Below are 14,025 nucleotides of genomic sequence, written 5' to 3' on the forward strand. Positions count from 1 at the left end.
AAGACAGAGGCGCAAGGGGAGAGCCAACTGTGCAACAGCCCCAACAAACAAATTTCTCTGCAGCACCTGTGGAAGAGCCTGTCACTCCAGAATTGGCCTTTATAGCCACTCCAGGCGCTGCTTCACAAACCACTGACCACCTCCAGGCGCGTATCCATTGTCTCTCGAGATAAGGAGGCCCAAAAGAATAGCTGTATAACTCTAAAGTTGATGAGGGTAGTGGTAATGTGATTGATGTTGTGGAGATGGAGTTTAAAAAGCATTTGGTGAAATACCACATAATCAACTTGTTAGAAAAATTAAAGTGATGGAATTAAAGGACCAGTGACAGCACGGATACAGAATTTTCTGAGGTCCATAAAACAGAGAAGAGCGAGAAGAGAAGAGGACTGATTTCCAGGGTGATGGGGAAAAGCTGGATTGTAGGATTAAACTGACTGATCTTTCAAAGAGCCGGTGCAGGCTCAGTGGGTTGAGAGGCTTCCTTCTGTGCTGTAAACTACACTGATTCCATCATGTTAATTTTAACATCCACTGGGAGATGCAACTCAACTCAAGGCTCAAAGACAATGATTCCCCAGAATATGTCTAATTTAAGCAATTGTCTAATGCATTGTACCAATGATTTAATTAGAAGAGCAAGCAGCAGCTGAGCTGTGATGGCCGAGTGGTTAAGGCGTTGGACTCGAAATCCAATGGGGAATTTCCCTGCGCAGGTTCAAGCCCTGCTCACAGCGGCTTTGTGTCATTTTTCTTGAGTTGACTGCTCACTTTGCTGGTTGGAAATGTTCAAATGTCTCAATATCAATCAGAGATCGTGGATTTGTCATAAACTGAACAAAAGGCAAAAAATGTGTGAAAAATAAACAAACAAATCAGCCTGTTGAAGGTGAAGAAATGGGAAAAAGCAGCTAATATTGAAAGGCGTGGGTGAGCTTCACTGGCGTGGGCTCAATGCATTCACTCTCGCGTTCTGGGTTCGATTCCTGGTCAGAAAGTAATCAGTCTTTTTTACTGTTATGACAACTCTCACAAATGTGACTGACATTAAAAAGAAACAGCAAATGGTTCGCAACTCGGCAGTCATAGAGTTATACAGCAGAAAAACAGGCCCTTCGGCCAATCGTGTCTGTGCTGGTCATAAAGAACCTAATTATTCGAATCCCATTTTTCAGCACTTGGCCTGTAGCCTTGTATTCTCTGCCGTTTCAAGTGCTCATCGAAATACTTGGTAAATGTTGTGAGGGTTCCTGCCTCTACCAACCCTTTTCAGGCAGTGTGGTCCAAATTCCAAACACCCTCTGAGTGAACTTTTTCCCTCAAATCCACTCTAAACCTCCTGCCCCCTACCTTAAATCTATGCCCCCTGGTTATTGACACCTCCGCTAAGGAAAAGGTTTCTTTCTGTCGAACCTATCAATGCCCCTCTAATTTTGTATACCTCAATCGTGTCCCCCCTCAGCCTTCTCTACTCTAAGGAAAATAACCCGAGCCATTTCAGTCTCTCTTCATAACTGAAATGTTCCAGGTCAGGCAACATCATCCTGAATCGCCTCTGCACCCTCTCCAGGGCAATCACATCCTTCCTAAAGTGTGCTGCCCAGAGTACTGCGCACAGTACTCCAGTTGTGGCCGAACTAGCATTTTATACAGCTCCATCATAACCTCCCTGCTCTTATATTCTGTGCCTCGGCTAATAAAGGCAATTATCCCATATGCCTGCCTAACCACCTCATCTGCCAGTGCTGCTGCTTCAGTGGTCTATAGACAAGTACACCAAGGTCCCCCAGACCTTCTGTACTTCCTAGGGTCCTACCATCCATTGTATATTCCCTTGCCTTGTTCGTCCTCCCAAAATGCATCACCTCACACTTATCAGGATTAAATTCCATTTGCCACTGCTCCACCCATCTTACCAGCCCCTCTATATCGTCCTGTAATCTAAGGCTTTCCTCCTCACTATTTACGACACCACCAATTTTCGTGTCATCTGCGAATTTACTGATCATACCTCCTATATTCACGTCTAAATCATTAATGTACACTACAAACAGTAAGGGTCCCAGCAGTGATCCCTGCGCTACACCACTGGTCACAGGCTTCCACTCACAAAAACAACCCACGACGACCACCCTCTGCCTCCTGCCACTAAGTCAATTTTTGATCCACTTTGCCAAAGTTCCCTGGATCCCATGGGCCCTTACCTTCGTAACCAATCTCCCATGCAGGACTTTATCAAAAGACTTACTAAAGTCTATTTGACTACATCAACTGGTTTACCCTCATCTACACATCTAGCCACCACCTCAAAGAATTCAATCAAGTTAGTTAGACACGATCCCTCCCTGACAAAGACATGTTAACTATCCCTAATTAATCCCTGCCTCTCCAAGTGGAGATTAATCCAGTCCCTCAGAATTTCTTCCACTAGATGCCCAACCACTGATGTTAGATTCACCGGTCTGTCATTACCTGGTTTATCCCTGGAACCCGTCTTGAAGAAAGGTACCATCTTCGCTGTCCTCCAATCCTCTGGTACGTCTCCTGTGGCCAGAGAGGATCTGAAAATTTGTGTCAAAGCCCCTCTGATCACCTCCCTTGTCTCACATCATAGCCTGGGATACATCGCACCTGGGCCTGGGGATTTATCAAATTTTAAGCCCGCTAAAACAGGTAATGATTCCTCCCTTTCAATGTTAATGTGTTCAAGTATATCACAATCTCCCTCCCTGATATCTACACCCACATCGTCCTTCTCCATAGTGAACACAGATGAAAAGTAATCTTTTAAAACCTCACCTATAACCTCCAGCTCCACACACAGATTGCCACTTTGGCCCCTAATGGACCCCTGTTTCGCCTGTAGATTCTATACCCTGGAATATTGAGTTGCCAGTCCTGCCCCTCCCTCAATCATGTCTCTGTGATATCAATAAGATCATAATCCAATGTGACAATCCTCGCCCTCAATTCATCTGCCTTACTGGTAAGATTCCTTTCATTAAAATCGATGCAATCCAGCCTTGCATTTTTCACTTGTGCCTTAACAATATTTGCCCTGCATTCCACAATGACTCAGTTTGTCTTTTATATTTGGCTGTGCATCACCCCCTACTGTACCTCCACTTTGTTTCCCATCCCCCTGCCAAATTATGTTAGCACCCTGCAACCCCACCCACCCCGCCCCCGCACCCACCACCCCACCCCAGCCCCGCACCCCCAACAGCACTACCAAACCTCTCAGCAAGATTGTGGTCCCGTTCCAGTTCAGGTGCAACCCACGCAACTTGCACGCCAGAAACAGACCCAGTGATCCCTCCTGCACCATCTCCTCAGCCACGCATTCATCTGCTCTATCCTCCTATTCCTATACTCACTCGCATGTGGCACCAGGAGTAATCCAGAGAATACCCCGTTTGAGATCCTGCTTTTCAATCTTCGACCTAGCTCCCTAAATTCTTGTTGCAGTGCCTCAGCCCTCTTTCTGCCTATGTCAGTGTGTACCACGACCTCTGAATGTTCACCCTCCCCCTTCAGAATGTCCTGCAGCTGCTCCATGACATACTTGACCAGAGCACCAGGGAGGCAACATACCATCCTGGAGACCATTTCCCACCACTGAAACGCCTATCTGTACACCTCACGATAGAATCCCCTATCACTATAGCTCTTCCATTCTTTTTCCTGTCCTGCTGTGCAGCTGAGCCACCTGCGGTATCTGTGGAGAGAGCGAAACACAATTAAAGGTCCAGGTCGGTGACTGTGCAGCAGAGCTGAAGAAGTCAGAGATGTAACTGGTCGATAACAGTTATAGAGACAGAGCTTGGGAAGGAAAGGGGAACATGTAAGAACACAGAGTGATGAACTGATGAAAGTGAGGAAGAGGCCAGGAAAATATGGGTGGCAGGCAATGGGGCAGATATTTCTGCCTGCTGCTCAACCTGCACAAATATCATTCCTGATCAACAAATCACAACTGCTCTGTCAACGAATCATGCTGGACCGAACGGCCTCCTTCTGTACTGTACCTTTCTGCTATTGTATGTTCGTTAACAGCACTGCTGCTGCCTTCACAGTCATTCTACCATCTTCCAACCCATTAGAGCCAAATACACATTGAAAACCAGTGAGAAATTATGCAGAGTTTGAAATATAAGCAAGGGCGAAAAGATTGGAAGGAGAGTGTGACTGGGGATAATTGCTAATGGGAACAACTCTTACACATTCCAGTATTCAGTATCTGGAAGAAGCAGGAAGATGAGATCACAGTGCTTATTTATCCCATTATCTGCAACACCCATTGTTTCCCAATGTCCTCCATCTTTCATTCCCATTCCTGGCTTTCCAGGGAAATCTGGGTTTCATGAATTCGATCTGTTCACATCAGGCAGCTAATTCACCTGGGAGCTGGGGGAACAGAGAGAGCTGGAGAAAAAGCAATGATAGAAGCCGAAGGAGATCCCACATGAAACTGGCAGAATTTGATGTGTGTCAGTTGTTTCTATTGATGTATGATGGCAGTGTGCTGCTTTGTACATTGATGAGGTTGGTTCATCTTGGAAATTGAAAATTGTACATCTGCAGCTTCGTGCTCATGTCAACACATTCTGTGCTGTCATTGCCTGAACAAGGCTTTTGTGTTTCAGGTAAACATTTGATTGTTTTAATGAGAAACTAATCTGTGGTGAAAATGGCCTGAAGTGAAGAAATAGCAAATGTAGCGTGGAGCAGCTCACTTGTAGTGAATTCTGGCAGATTCCCTGGTGGTCTTGTGGAATTCAATGCTTTCTACATCGCAGACATGGTTATATTCCTAGTCAAGGAATGAAACACGGTCAGGGAATGATATTTTCTTGCTGCTGTATGAAATGACACAAAAATGCATTCCTTGCTGAATAAAAACGTAATGAAGCTCATTGGGAATAATATTTGTTCTTCTGTTCTCTTTGTTCTTTTGTTCTCTTTTGCACCACCTCACTTTATTTGCTTAAAATCTATTACATTGCTAACCTTTGCCAGTTCTAGTGAAATGTCGCTGACCTTAACCGTTAACTCTGCCGCGCTCTCCACAGATGCGGTCAGACTTGCTGAATATTTCCAGCACTTTTTGTTTTTATTTCAGATTTCCAGCATCTGCAATATTTTGCTTTTATATTAGGGTTGTTGCGACAGGCGTACTTCTTTTATTCTTCATCAACTTTAACAAGTTCCAACATGGCAGACTGGCAGATATGAAGCAGTGTCACTGAGCAGCACGAACAGAAATCAGTATTAGACTAAAATCACAATTATCTATCACTGTGTACTGTCAGGGCACTTCATGATGAAACTGTCACTGCTTCAGAAAATTCGTAAAGAGAACATTCCCTCTTGCATTTTTATCTCTGCTAACATTCGCCATTATATTTTGAGATGAAGCTGCACCATGAAACATTCCGATATCTTGAAAATGTGCAACCTCCCCATGTAGAAATTGACTCCACACTCCCCATGTGATAGGTAAGGATACTCACCACTGAACTAAAAAGGAAGGAACACAACTCACAGTTGTGTATCCACAACAGAAGCATCAGACCAAGAATCGCACTGTTCACAGACCTGGGTTCATCCACCAGCCCCTGAGGGAGGATTTTTATTCCAGACAGACACCGAGGAGCGGGAAACAAAGAGAAAAAGAGAGAAAAGGAGAAAGAGAACGGCAGAGTGTGGAGTAGATGCTGAAAGGAACAGATTCACTCCACAATTCCATATTTTACTTCACTGAGACTGACAGACAGAAAGGAAGAAAAGAAAAGAAAACAGCGCCTTTCACGTCCCCAGGATCTCACAAAGCACTTTACAGTCAAGGAAGTACTTTTAAAGTGTGGTCACTGCAGTCATTTAATGGCAGAGAGAGAGAGAGAGAGTTGGACAAAAATGCTGATCCATCAGATGTCAAAATATGATCTTAAGAATTGCATCTCAAAATAGAATCTTTCTTTCCAGGTCTATAAAAATCTTGCTGTTTGTTTGATTCCGGATCAGCAAATGTAAACCTGAAGCTGAGTGACTAAATTTCGCCTCTAATACCTGATGAAATAGGGACAAAGCTTCGCAAATTCCATCAGTTCACCTTCCAGCCTTCTCTATTTTTGAGGTTTTCCTGTTGGTTTTCAGCTCTCTGTTCTGGTAAAAGTTGTCAATGAACGTTTATTTTCCTGTTCCCTGTGAGAGCTGGCAGCGGTGGAAACAATTCCGAATGTCCGAGGTATTTCACTTTGTTTTTTTTAAATTTATTAATTCATTCTCTCGATGTATTCATTACCTAACCACTCGACTATAATGACTCGGTCTATATCTGTTTAAATGTTGCTCAGTTAAAATTTAAATCATCCTCTGCTTTTTAATACACCTGCAGTTAGTCGCTGAACAGTCTCCACTCAAGAAAATGCAGAAAGAGACAATCTCGTCTTTTATTATTTTTACCCTGCTACTTTCCACTGCAACATTTTAAAATGATGCTACACAACTAAAACAAATCAAGTTTGTGAAGGTAAAAATCCAGTCACCTCCTCAGGGAATTGAACCACATTGACACACACAGAGAATGAAACACACAGATATGTACACCGAGAGTAAGGGAGGCCGAAAGAGAGACAGACAGCCGGAAAGAAAGAGTATCTACAATTTGGTAGATTTTTGTTCCATTTCTAAAGGTACATTTTGAAATGGAAATGAGAAAATCCTGGAGGGATTGAAAGGTGCAGGATTTTATGACCTGTAATTGATGATGGGTTCTGCAGGGACCTGGTTAAACTTTGAAATAATCAGAAAGGTTGACAGCAGGACACGAGCACTCACACAGAATTCACAACAGATTGTTAAGTTTATCATCTTAACCACTCGGCTGCAACTACATGCAATAAAGCATTATACCTGGTAAATGGAGTTCGGTCATAAAAGCAACAGCAAAGTTAAAAATATACTTGCCCAACTTGGGATGAAACTGAGCACAAAAGCAAAAATACTGTTGTTGCTGGAAATCTAAAATATGAGCAGAAAGTGATGGAAATACTCAGCAGGTTCGCCAGCATCTGTGGAGTGAGAAACAGAGTTAATGTTTCAGGTCAGTGATCGTTTCAAGAGATCTCGATGTCGACTCTTCTTCTGTCAATCTTCCTCAATCTGTACTCTCTGGATCTTCAATCCTTCAGCCAATAGAAACAGTTCCTCTTTAATTCTAGGATCTAAACCCTTCATTTAAGCATTCGATCTATTCTCCTCTCTCCTTCTCTGCTCGAAGATGAACAACCCCAGCTTCTCCAGCCTATCCACATATCTGGAATCTCACATTCCTGAATTATATTTTCCTGAAGATTGAAGACGTCAAAAGCAAAAACATTTGATGTTTTCAACACGGCTGCTGAAATAGCCAGAATGTCATGAGCTTCGAATCATTTATAGATCATTTAAAGATGACTTTGAAAAAAATCACCTCGTGCTAATTTAAAATAACAGTTTAACATTCTGGTTATGCTCCCCAGGTTGATTGCAGTGCAGTGTTTCCATAAAGTTAGAGTTCTCATCTTTCTTGTATTTGGGAACAGTCCCCAGTTCAAAACCACGTTGAAACCTTATCAAAACGTATTCCATGAAATACCAGGAAACCTTGAGTGATAGACATTCGTCAATACATGTTATCAAATTGCAATATGTCACAGACTGTTACATTTGCTTTTCCTCTGTACAGTTCTGTACACTCAAGCTGTTCACAGCGTCTTTCACTCAATTTCCTTTCTACCCCTGTCAGAGCAGAAAGTCACCCTCAACGTTGAACATTACAGCTGATTTCTGTTCAAATTTGTGAGCGATTATTAAAGGATCATTCCGTGCTACCTCGGTTAATAAGAGCCGGTCAAAGCTTCATGTCGCACAGGAAAACAGTTACATCAATTATTCACTCATTCCCAATGCCACAGTCAGTGAGACCGGGACAAGCAGCAATATTCTAAACCCACACTCTCCAATCATCCACTGTCAACAGAAAACAACAAATCAATCAGAGGGTTACTGTACATCCGCGGGACACGGGACACGACATCCCGGGCCAAACCTCCTCATATTCTGAGCACAATGAATGAGTCACAAGCAATAGTAACAAGTTTCGAAATCGTTCCCATGTAAAATGTGTTCATGTTATTAAAAAGCTGACTGTTCTGTATCTGAAAGTGAGCACCTTGGGATTTGTGTTTTTCGTGTTCGTCTGTTAGGTTTGCAATTCAATTTGTGGTGGATATTGAAGAGAATCTCATATCAAAATGAGGACACAACGTAGGTAAACAATAAATCCCAGAACAATTCCTCAGTAAAATGGATTGCAATCTTTGGAAGGAGGTGCAGCTAAAAAGTGGAAGATGGAAATGATGTTATTGATGATTGAGTGGAATGTATTGCATCCTTGGGCTTTTGTTGATCAATTTCCTTTTACATCATGCAACACAAAAAAAGCTGAGGCACCAGGAGGAAACCAACAGTTATCTCACTTTATGAGAATTATGGCAACGCTACCGATGGTTGCCCAGTTACCTCAGTCAATAGAGCATGAGATTCTTAATTTCATGGTCATGGGTTGGAGCTCCATGTTCACTGTGATTGTTTTAAACTTTGTTGCTGCTTTCACGGGCGAATCCCAGCTCTCCGTTCCTCCACCACTGTCACCCGCAATCAAACTGTATCTTTCTCCAGCACGCTGTTGTGAATGTCACGATTCCTGATTTACAAGTGTCCTCCGAATCACTGGACATGTGAGAGACAAGTTTGCAGATGCAGCCTAATGTACAGTAAATGATAATACTTTGAAAGTGGGAAGTTCCAGTGCAGATTTTGTACAAAACAAAAAACGTCTCTGTCACAGAATGAGAATGATCACTTCCTGGGGAACAAATAGCATCGGATCCACGTCTAAAAGGATTCCATTGACAATGATCGGATTCATTAGATTCAGGGAGAAAAACTCGGAAACTCATCCTGAACGTCATTTACATGCAGATCAGCTGAGGAATGATTGGATAAGGCTGGGTTTGTATTTCTTGGAACAGAGGAAGTTAAGGGGAGATGTAATGGAGGTGTATAAAATTATGAGGGACCTGTTTCTCATAAGACAGGCCAGAATGAGGTTTTCATTGCTGAAGCCACATTTAGCACTGTCAGTAGAAGAAAAACAATCAAGACAGAAAGAGAGTCATGATAGGGGTAGCGTGGGAGAAAGAATTCTGAAGTTGAACCAGAAGGTGAGAGTGAAGATTCATCATCACAAGTGGTTGAAGTGGCGACCAGGAAGAGTGGTGGAAGATGTGGTCCTCGTACATATTTAGTCAAGATGTTTTGTAGTGGAAAAGTTAGGTTTGGACATATCGTTCATTTTTTACCTTCAGAGGTTCGCAAAAAAAAGAAGGAAGTTGGAAAGAATCAAATGTGTCTGATAAATCAGATAGTTTTGTTATGAGTTGAGCACCAATAGTTACTCAAACACAAATCATGCCAGAAACTTGTGCAAGAAAATGTTTGAGTTCAGATCCAAGGCACAGTTCGAGAGACATGTCTGATGAAATGGAAATTTCAAATGTAGCTCAAGGTCAAAATCAGCCTCTGTTGGAGAAACCTCTCCTCAGACTCAGTCCAAGATGGGTCAAGGTCTTTCCACAAGTTCTGGAAATTTGAGTCAGGATAGAAGGTGCCAGAGAAGGTGCCAAGAAATGTGTAAGGTCAGTCCTAGCAATTACAGGCCAGTTGGTTTAACATCAGTAGTGGGTAAGATTTTCGTAACAATAGTCAGGGAAAATATCAATTTACACGTAGAGAGGTTCGAGGTAATTAAAATAACCAGCATGGATTTGTAAAAGACAGATCATGCATGACTAATTTAATTGAATTTTTTTATGAAGTAAAGGAGAATTTTGATGAAGGGAGTGTGCTGAATGTTGTTTATATGGATTTTAATAAAATATTTGATAAGGTACCACATTAAAGGCTTGTTAATAAAATTGTGACTCATGGAATAGGACGGTCAGTGTCCAGTTGGATAAAATATTGGCTTAAGGACTGAAAACAACAAGTCAAAGAAAATGGTTGTTTTTCAGACTGGAGGATGTTAGATAGTGATGTTCCCCAAGGGTCAGCGCTGATTTTTGTTCTTCATGTAAATGACGTGAATCCAGGAATAGATAGCACAATTTCAAAATTTGATGATGACACCAAACTTGGAGCTGCAGCAACCAGTGAGCATAATATGAACAGCCTACAACAGGCCATAGATAGGACAGTAGAATGGACAGAATGGTGGCAGATAGAATTTTATCCTCACAAGTGTGAAGTGATGCATTTTGACAGAAGAATTAAGAAGAGGCAATGTAGACATAATAGCATAGTTCGAAAGAGCGTGCTGGAACAGAGTGACCTGGGAGTGCTGGTGCATAGATCTTTGAAGGTGGCAAGATATACTGAGAGAATAGTTAGTAAAGCATAAGGAATCTTAGGCTTAATAAAAATAAGTACTCAGTGCAATTATGGTGAACCTTTATAAAGCTCTGGTTAGCCACAACTCTGTCCTGTTCTTGTCACCACATTTCAGGAACGATATAGGTAGGGGAGGTCCTTAATGAATCCTTTGCTTCAGTATTCACTTGTGAGAGGGACCTTGTCGTTTGTGAGGACAGCGTGGAACAGGCTGATATGCTCGAACAGGTTGATGTTAAGAAGGAGGATGTGCTGGAAATTTTGAAAGACATGATGATAGATAAGTCCCCGGGGCCATAAGGGATATACCCAAGGTTATTACGGGAAGCGAGGGAAGAATTTGCCTTGCCATTGGCGATGATTCAGTTTAGTTTAGAGATACAGCATTGAAACAGGCCCTTCGGCCCATCGAGTCTGTGCCGACCATCAACCACTCATTTATCCTAATCCTCCGCAAATCCCATATTCCTACCACATCCCCACCTGTCCCTATATTTCCCTATCACCTACCTATACTAGGGGCAATTTAGAATGGCCAATTAACCTATCAGCCTGCAAATCTTTGGCATGTGGGAGGAAACCAGAGCACCCGGAGGAAACCCACGCAGACACAGGGAGAACTTGCAAACTACACACAGGCAGTACCCAGAATTTAACCCGGGTCGCTGGTGCTGTGAGGCTGCGGTGCTAACCACTGCACCACTGTGCCACCCATGCTTGCAAAAGCATAGTTTGATTAGAGATAATAAGCATGGCTTTGTGAGGGGCAGGTCATGCCTCACAAGCCTTATTGAATTCTTTGAGGATGTGACAAAACACATTGATGAAGGAAGAGCAGTGGATGTGGTGTATACGGATTTTAGCACGGCGTTTGATAAGGTTCCCCATGGTAGGCTCATTCAGAATGTAAGGAGGCATGGGATACAGGGAAATTTGGCTGTCTGGATACAGAATTGGCTGGCCCAACGAAGACAGAGGGTGGTAGTAGGTAGAAAGTATTCAGCCTGGAGCTCGGTGACCAGTGGTGTTCTGCAGGGATCTGTTCTGAGACTTCTGCTCTTTGTGATTTTTATAAATGACTTGGATGAGGAAGTGGAAGGTTGGGTTAGTAATTTTGCCGATGACACAAAGGTTGCTGGAGTTGTGGATAGTGTGGAAGGCCGTTGTAGGTTGCAACGGGACATTGACAGGATGCAGAGCTGGGCTGAGAAGTGGCAGATGGAGTTCAACCTGGAAAAGTGTGAAGTGATTCATTTTGGAAGGTCGAATTTGAATGCAGAATACAGGCTTAAAGACAGGATTCTTGGCAGTGTGGAGGAACAGAGGGATCTTGGGGTCCATGTCCATAGATCCCTCAAAGGTACCACCCAAGTTGATAGGTTTGTTAAGAAGGCATATGGTGTGTTGGCTTTCATTAACAGGGGGATTGAGTTTAAGAGCAGCGAGGTTGTGCTGCAACTCTATAAAGCCCTGGTTAGACAACACTTGGAATATTGTGTTCAGTTCTGGTCGCCTCATTATAAGAATGAAGCTTTAGAGAGTTTGCAGAGGAGATTTACCAGGATGCTGCCTGGACTGGAGGGCATGTCTTATGCAGAAAGATTGAGGGAGCTCGGGCTTTTCTCATTGGAGTGAAGAAGGATGAGAGGTGACTTGATAGAGGTGTATAAGATGATGAGAGGCATAGATAGAGTGGATAGCCAGAGACTTTTTCCCAGGGTGAAAAGGGCTATCACCAGGGGGCATAATTTTAAGGTGACAGGAGGAAGGTTTAGAGGAGATGTCAGAGGTATGTTCTTTACATGGAGAGTGGTGGGTGCGTGGAATGCACTGCCAGCGGTGGTAGTTGAAGCAGATACATTAGGGACATTTAAGCAACTCTTGGATAGGTACATGGATGATAGTAGAATGAAGGGTATGTAGGTAGTTTGATCTTAGAGTAGGTTAAAGTGTCGGCACAACATCGTGGGCCGAAGGGCCTGTACTGTGCTGTACTGCTCTATGTTCTATGTTCTTTAATATGAGGGGCCTTGAGCGGGTTTAGAGGAGATTTAGGAGAAGGGTTCCATGGATGGAGCATTTTAGTTTCAAGGTTAGGTTCGCATCCGCAGTATTTTGCTTTTATTTTAGGTTGGCAGAGCTGGGGTTGTTCTCCTCAGAACAAAAGAGATTCAGGGGAGATTTAATAGAAGTGTACCAAATTATGACAGGCTTGGATAAGTTAGACAAGGAAAAATTGTTCCCATTAACAGACGGCACAAGGAGTAGCGACCACAAATTGCCAGTTCTGTGGAAAAAAAGGATGTGGGGGATTATGAGGAAGCACTGTTTTTATATCTCAAGTGATAATGACCTGGAACTCGCTGCCCACAAGAGTGGTGGAAGCAGAAATGATCAATGCCTTCAGGAGGAATTCTGAGAAAAGCAGACTTGCAGGGCTATGGGCATCGAGCCTGCCTGCGTTGCTCTGTGCAGAGATGGCATGGACCGAGCTGTTTCCTTCTCTGCTGGAAATAACGATGAAGTTTTGCAGTGCTCTCACCACACGTGGCTCCTGTTCCTTTGATGTCACCTCACAGTAATATTGTTCCCCTTCTTCTGGCCAGTTCAGACTAACGAACCACTGCTCTCTGCACAGGACAGCTGTTGCTCATTGCTCCCCGTGTCTAAAATTCTGTGCTCCAGGTGAGGCTCGAACTCACAACCTCGGCATAGATCATTAATTGCACTACTGTATAAGTACCACGCGCGCTTACCAATTGCGCCACAGGAGCCACATTGCTTTCTGTATAGTATGGCGAATTACAGGCAAGTTAGCCGAACATCAGTCGTCTGGAAAATGTCCGAATCTATCATAAAGGAAGTATTAACAAGCACTGGGAAAATCATTCTCTGATCAAACGAAGTCAACATGGTTTTACCGAATGGAAATTTTGATTGACAGATTTATTCCAGAATTCTGAGGATGTAACTGAAAGGGCAGGAATGTGGTATAATTGGATTTCCAAAAGGCATTCGGTCAGATACCATCGAAGATTAATACACTAGATAAAGGCTCATGGAATTGAAGTAATATATTAACATGCAAGGAGGACTTAGAGGTAAACAGACAGAAAGCAACGAGTAGGGATAAATGGAGCATTTTCAAGATATCAGACTGCAACTCGTGGAGTGCCTCAAGGATCAGTGCTGGGGCCAAAGCTTTGTCCAAAACCGAGTGTGTGGTGGAAGCGGATTCGGTCCTGGGTTGAAGAGAAGATTGGTCCTTATCATCATTGATGCCAGCCTCGAGAGAATTCCATTAAATCCACGTGCTATCAAGAGACGGGTGAAAGCACTGAATATAGAAAACACGATGGGACCTGACACAATTCCAACTGTCATACTGAAGACCTGTGCTCTCGAACCAGCTGTGGCCTGAGAGAAGCTGTTTAAGTACAATTGCAAAAAGCACATCTTCCTGACAATGAGCAGGGATATTCGATGGTAGTTGTTGTAGTCACTGCGGTCACCTTTGTTCTTATAGAGGGT

At 43.1% G+C, this 14,025-nt stretch overlaps 2 non-coding genes across 2 annotated transcripts; one reads left to right on the forward strand and one right to left on the reverse strand.

Moving 5' to 3' along the window:
- Positions 1-653: 653 nt before the first annotated feature.
- trnas-cga (transfer RNA serine (anticodon CGA)) lies at positions 654-737 on the forward strand. The gene has a single exon. It is a non-coding gene; the product is annotated as a tRNA-Ser (tRNA).
- A 12,434-nt stretch (positions 738-13,171) lies between these two features.
- Positions 13,172-13,268, reverse strand: trnai-uau (transfer RNA isoleucine (anticodon UAU)). Its single transcript has 2 exons — positions 13,229-13,268; positions 13,172-13,207 (listed from the first exon to the last, which is right to left on the reverse strand). It is a non-coding gene; the product is annotated as a tRNA-Ile (tRNA).
- Between the last annotated feature and the right edge of the window lie 757 nt (positions 13,269-14,025).

The sequence above is a fragment of the Heterodontus francisci genome, chromosome 34 (assembly GCF_036365525.1).
Source record: "Heterodontus francisci isolate sHetFra1 chromosome 34, sHetFra1.hap1, whole genome shotgun sequence".
NCBI lineage: Eukaryota > Metazoa > Chordata > Chondrichthyes > Heterodontiformes > Heterodontidae > Heterodontus > Heterodontus francisci.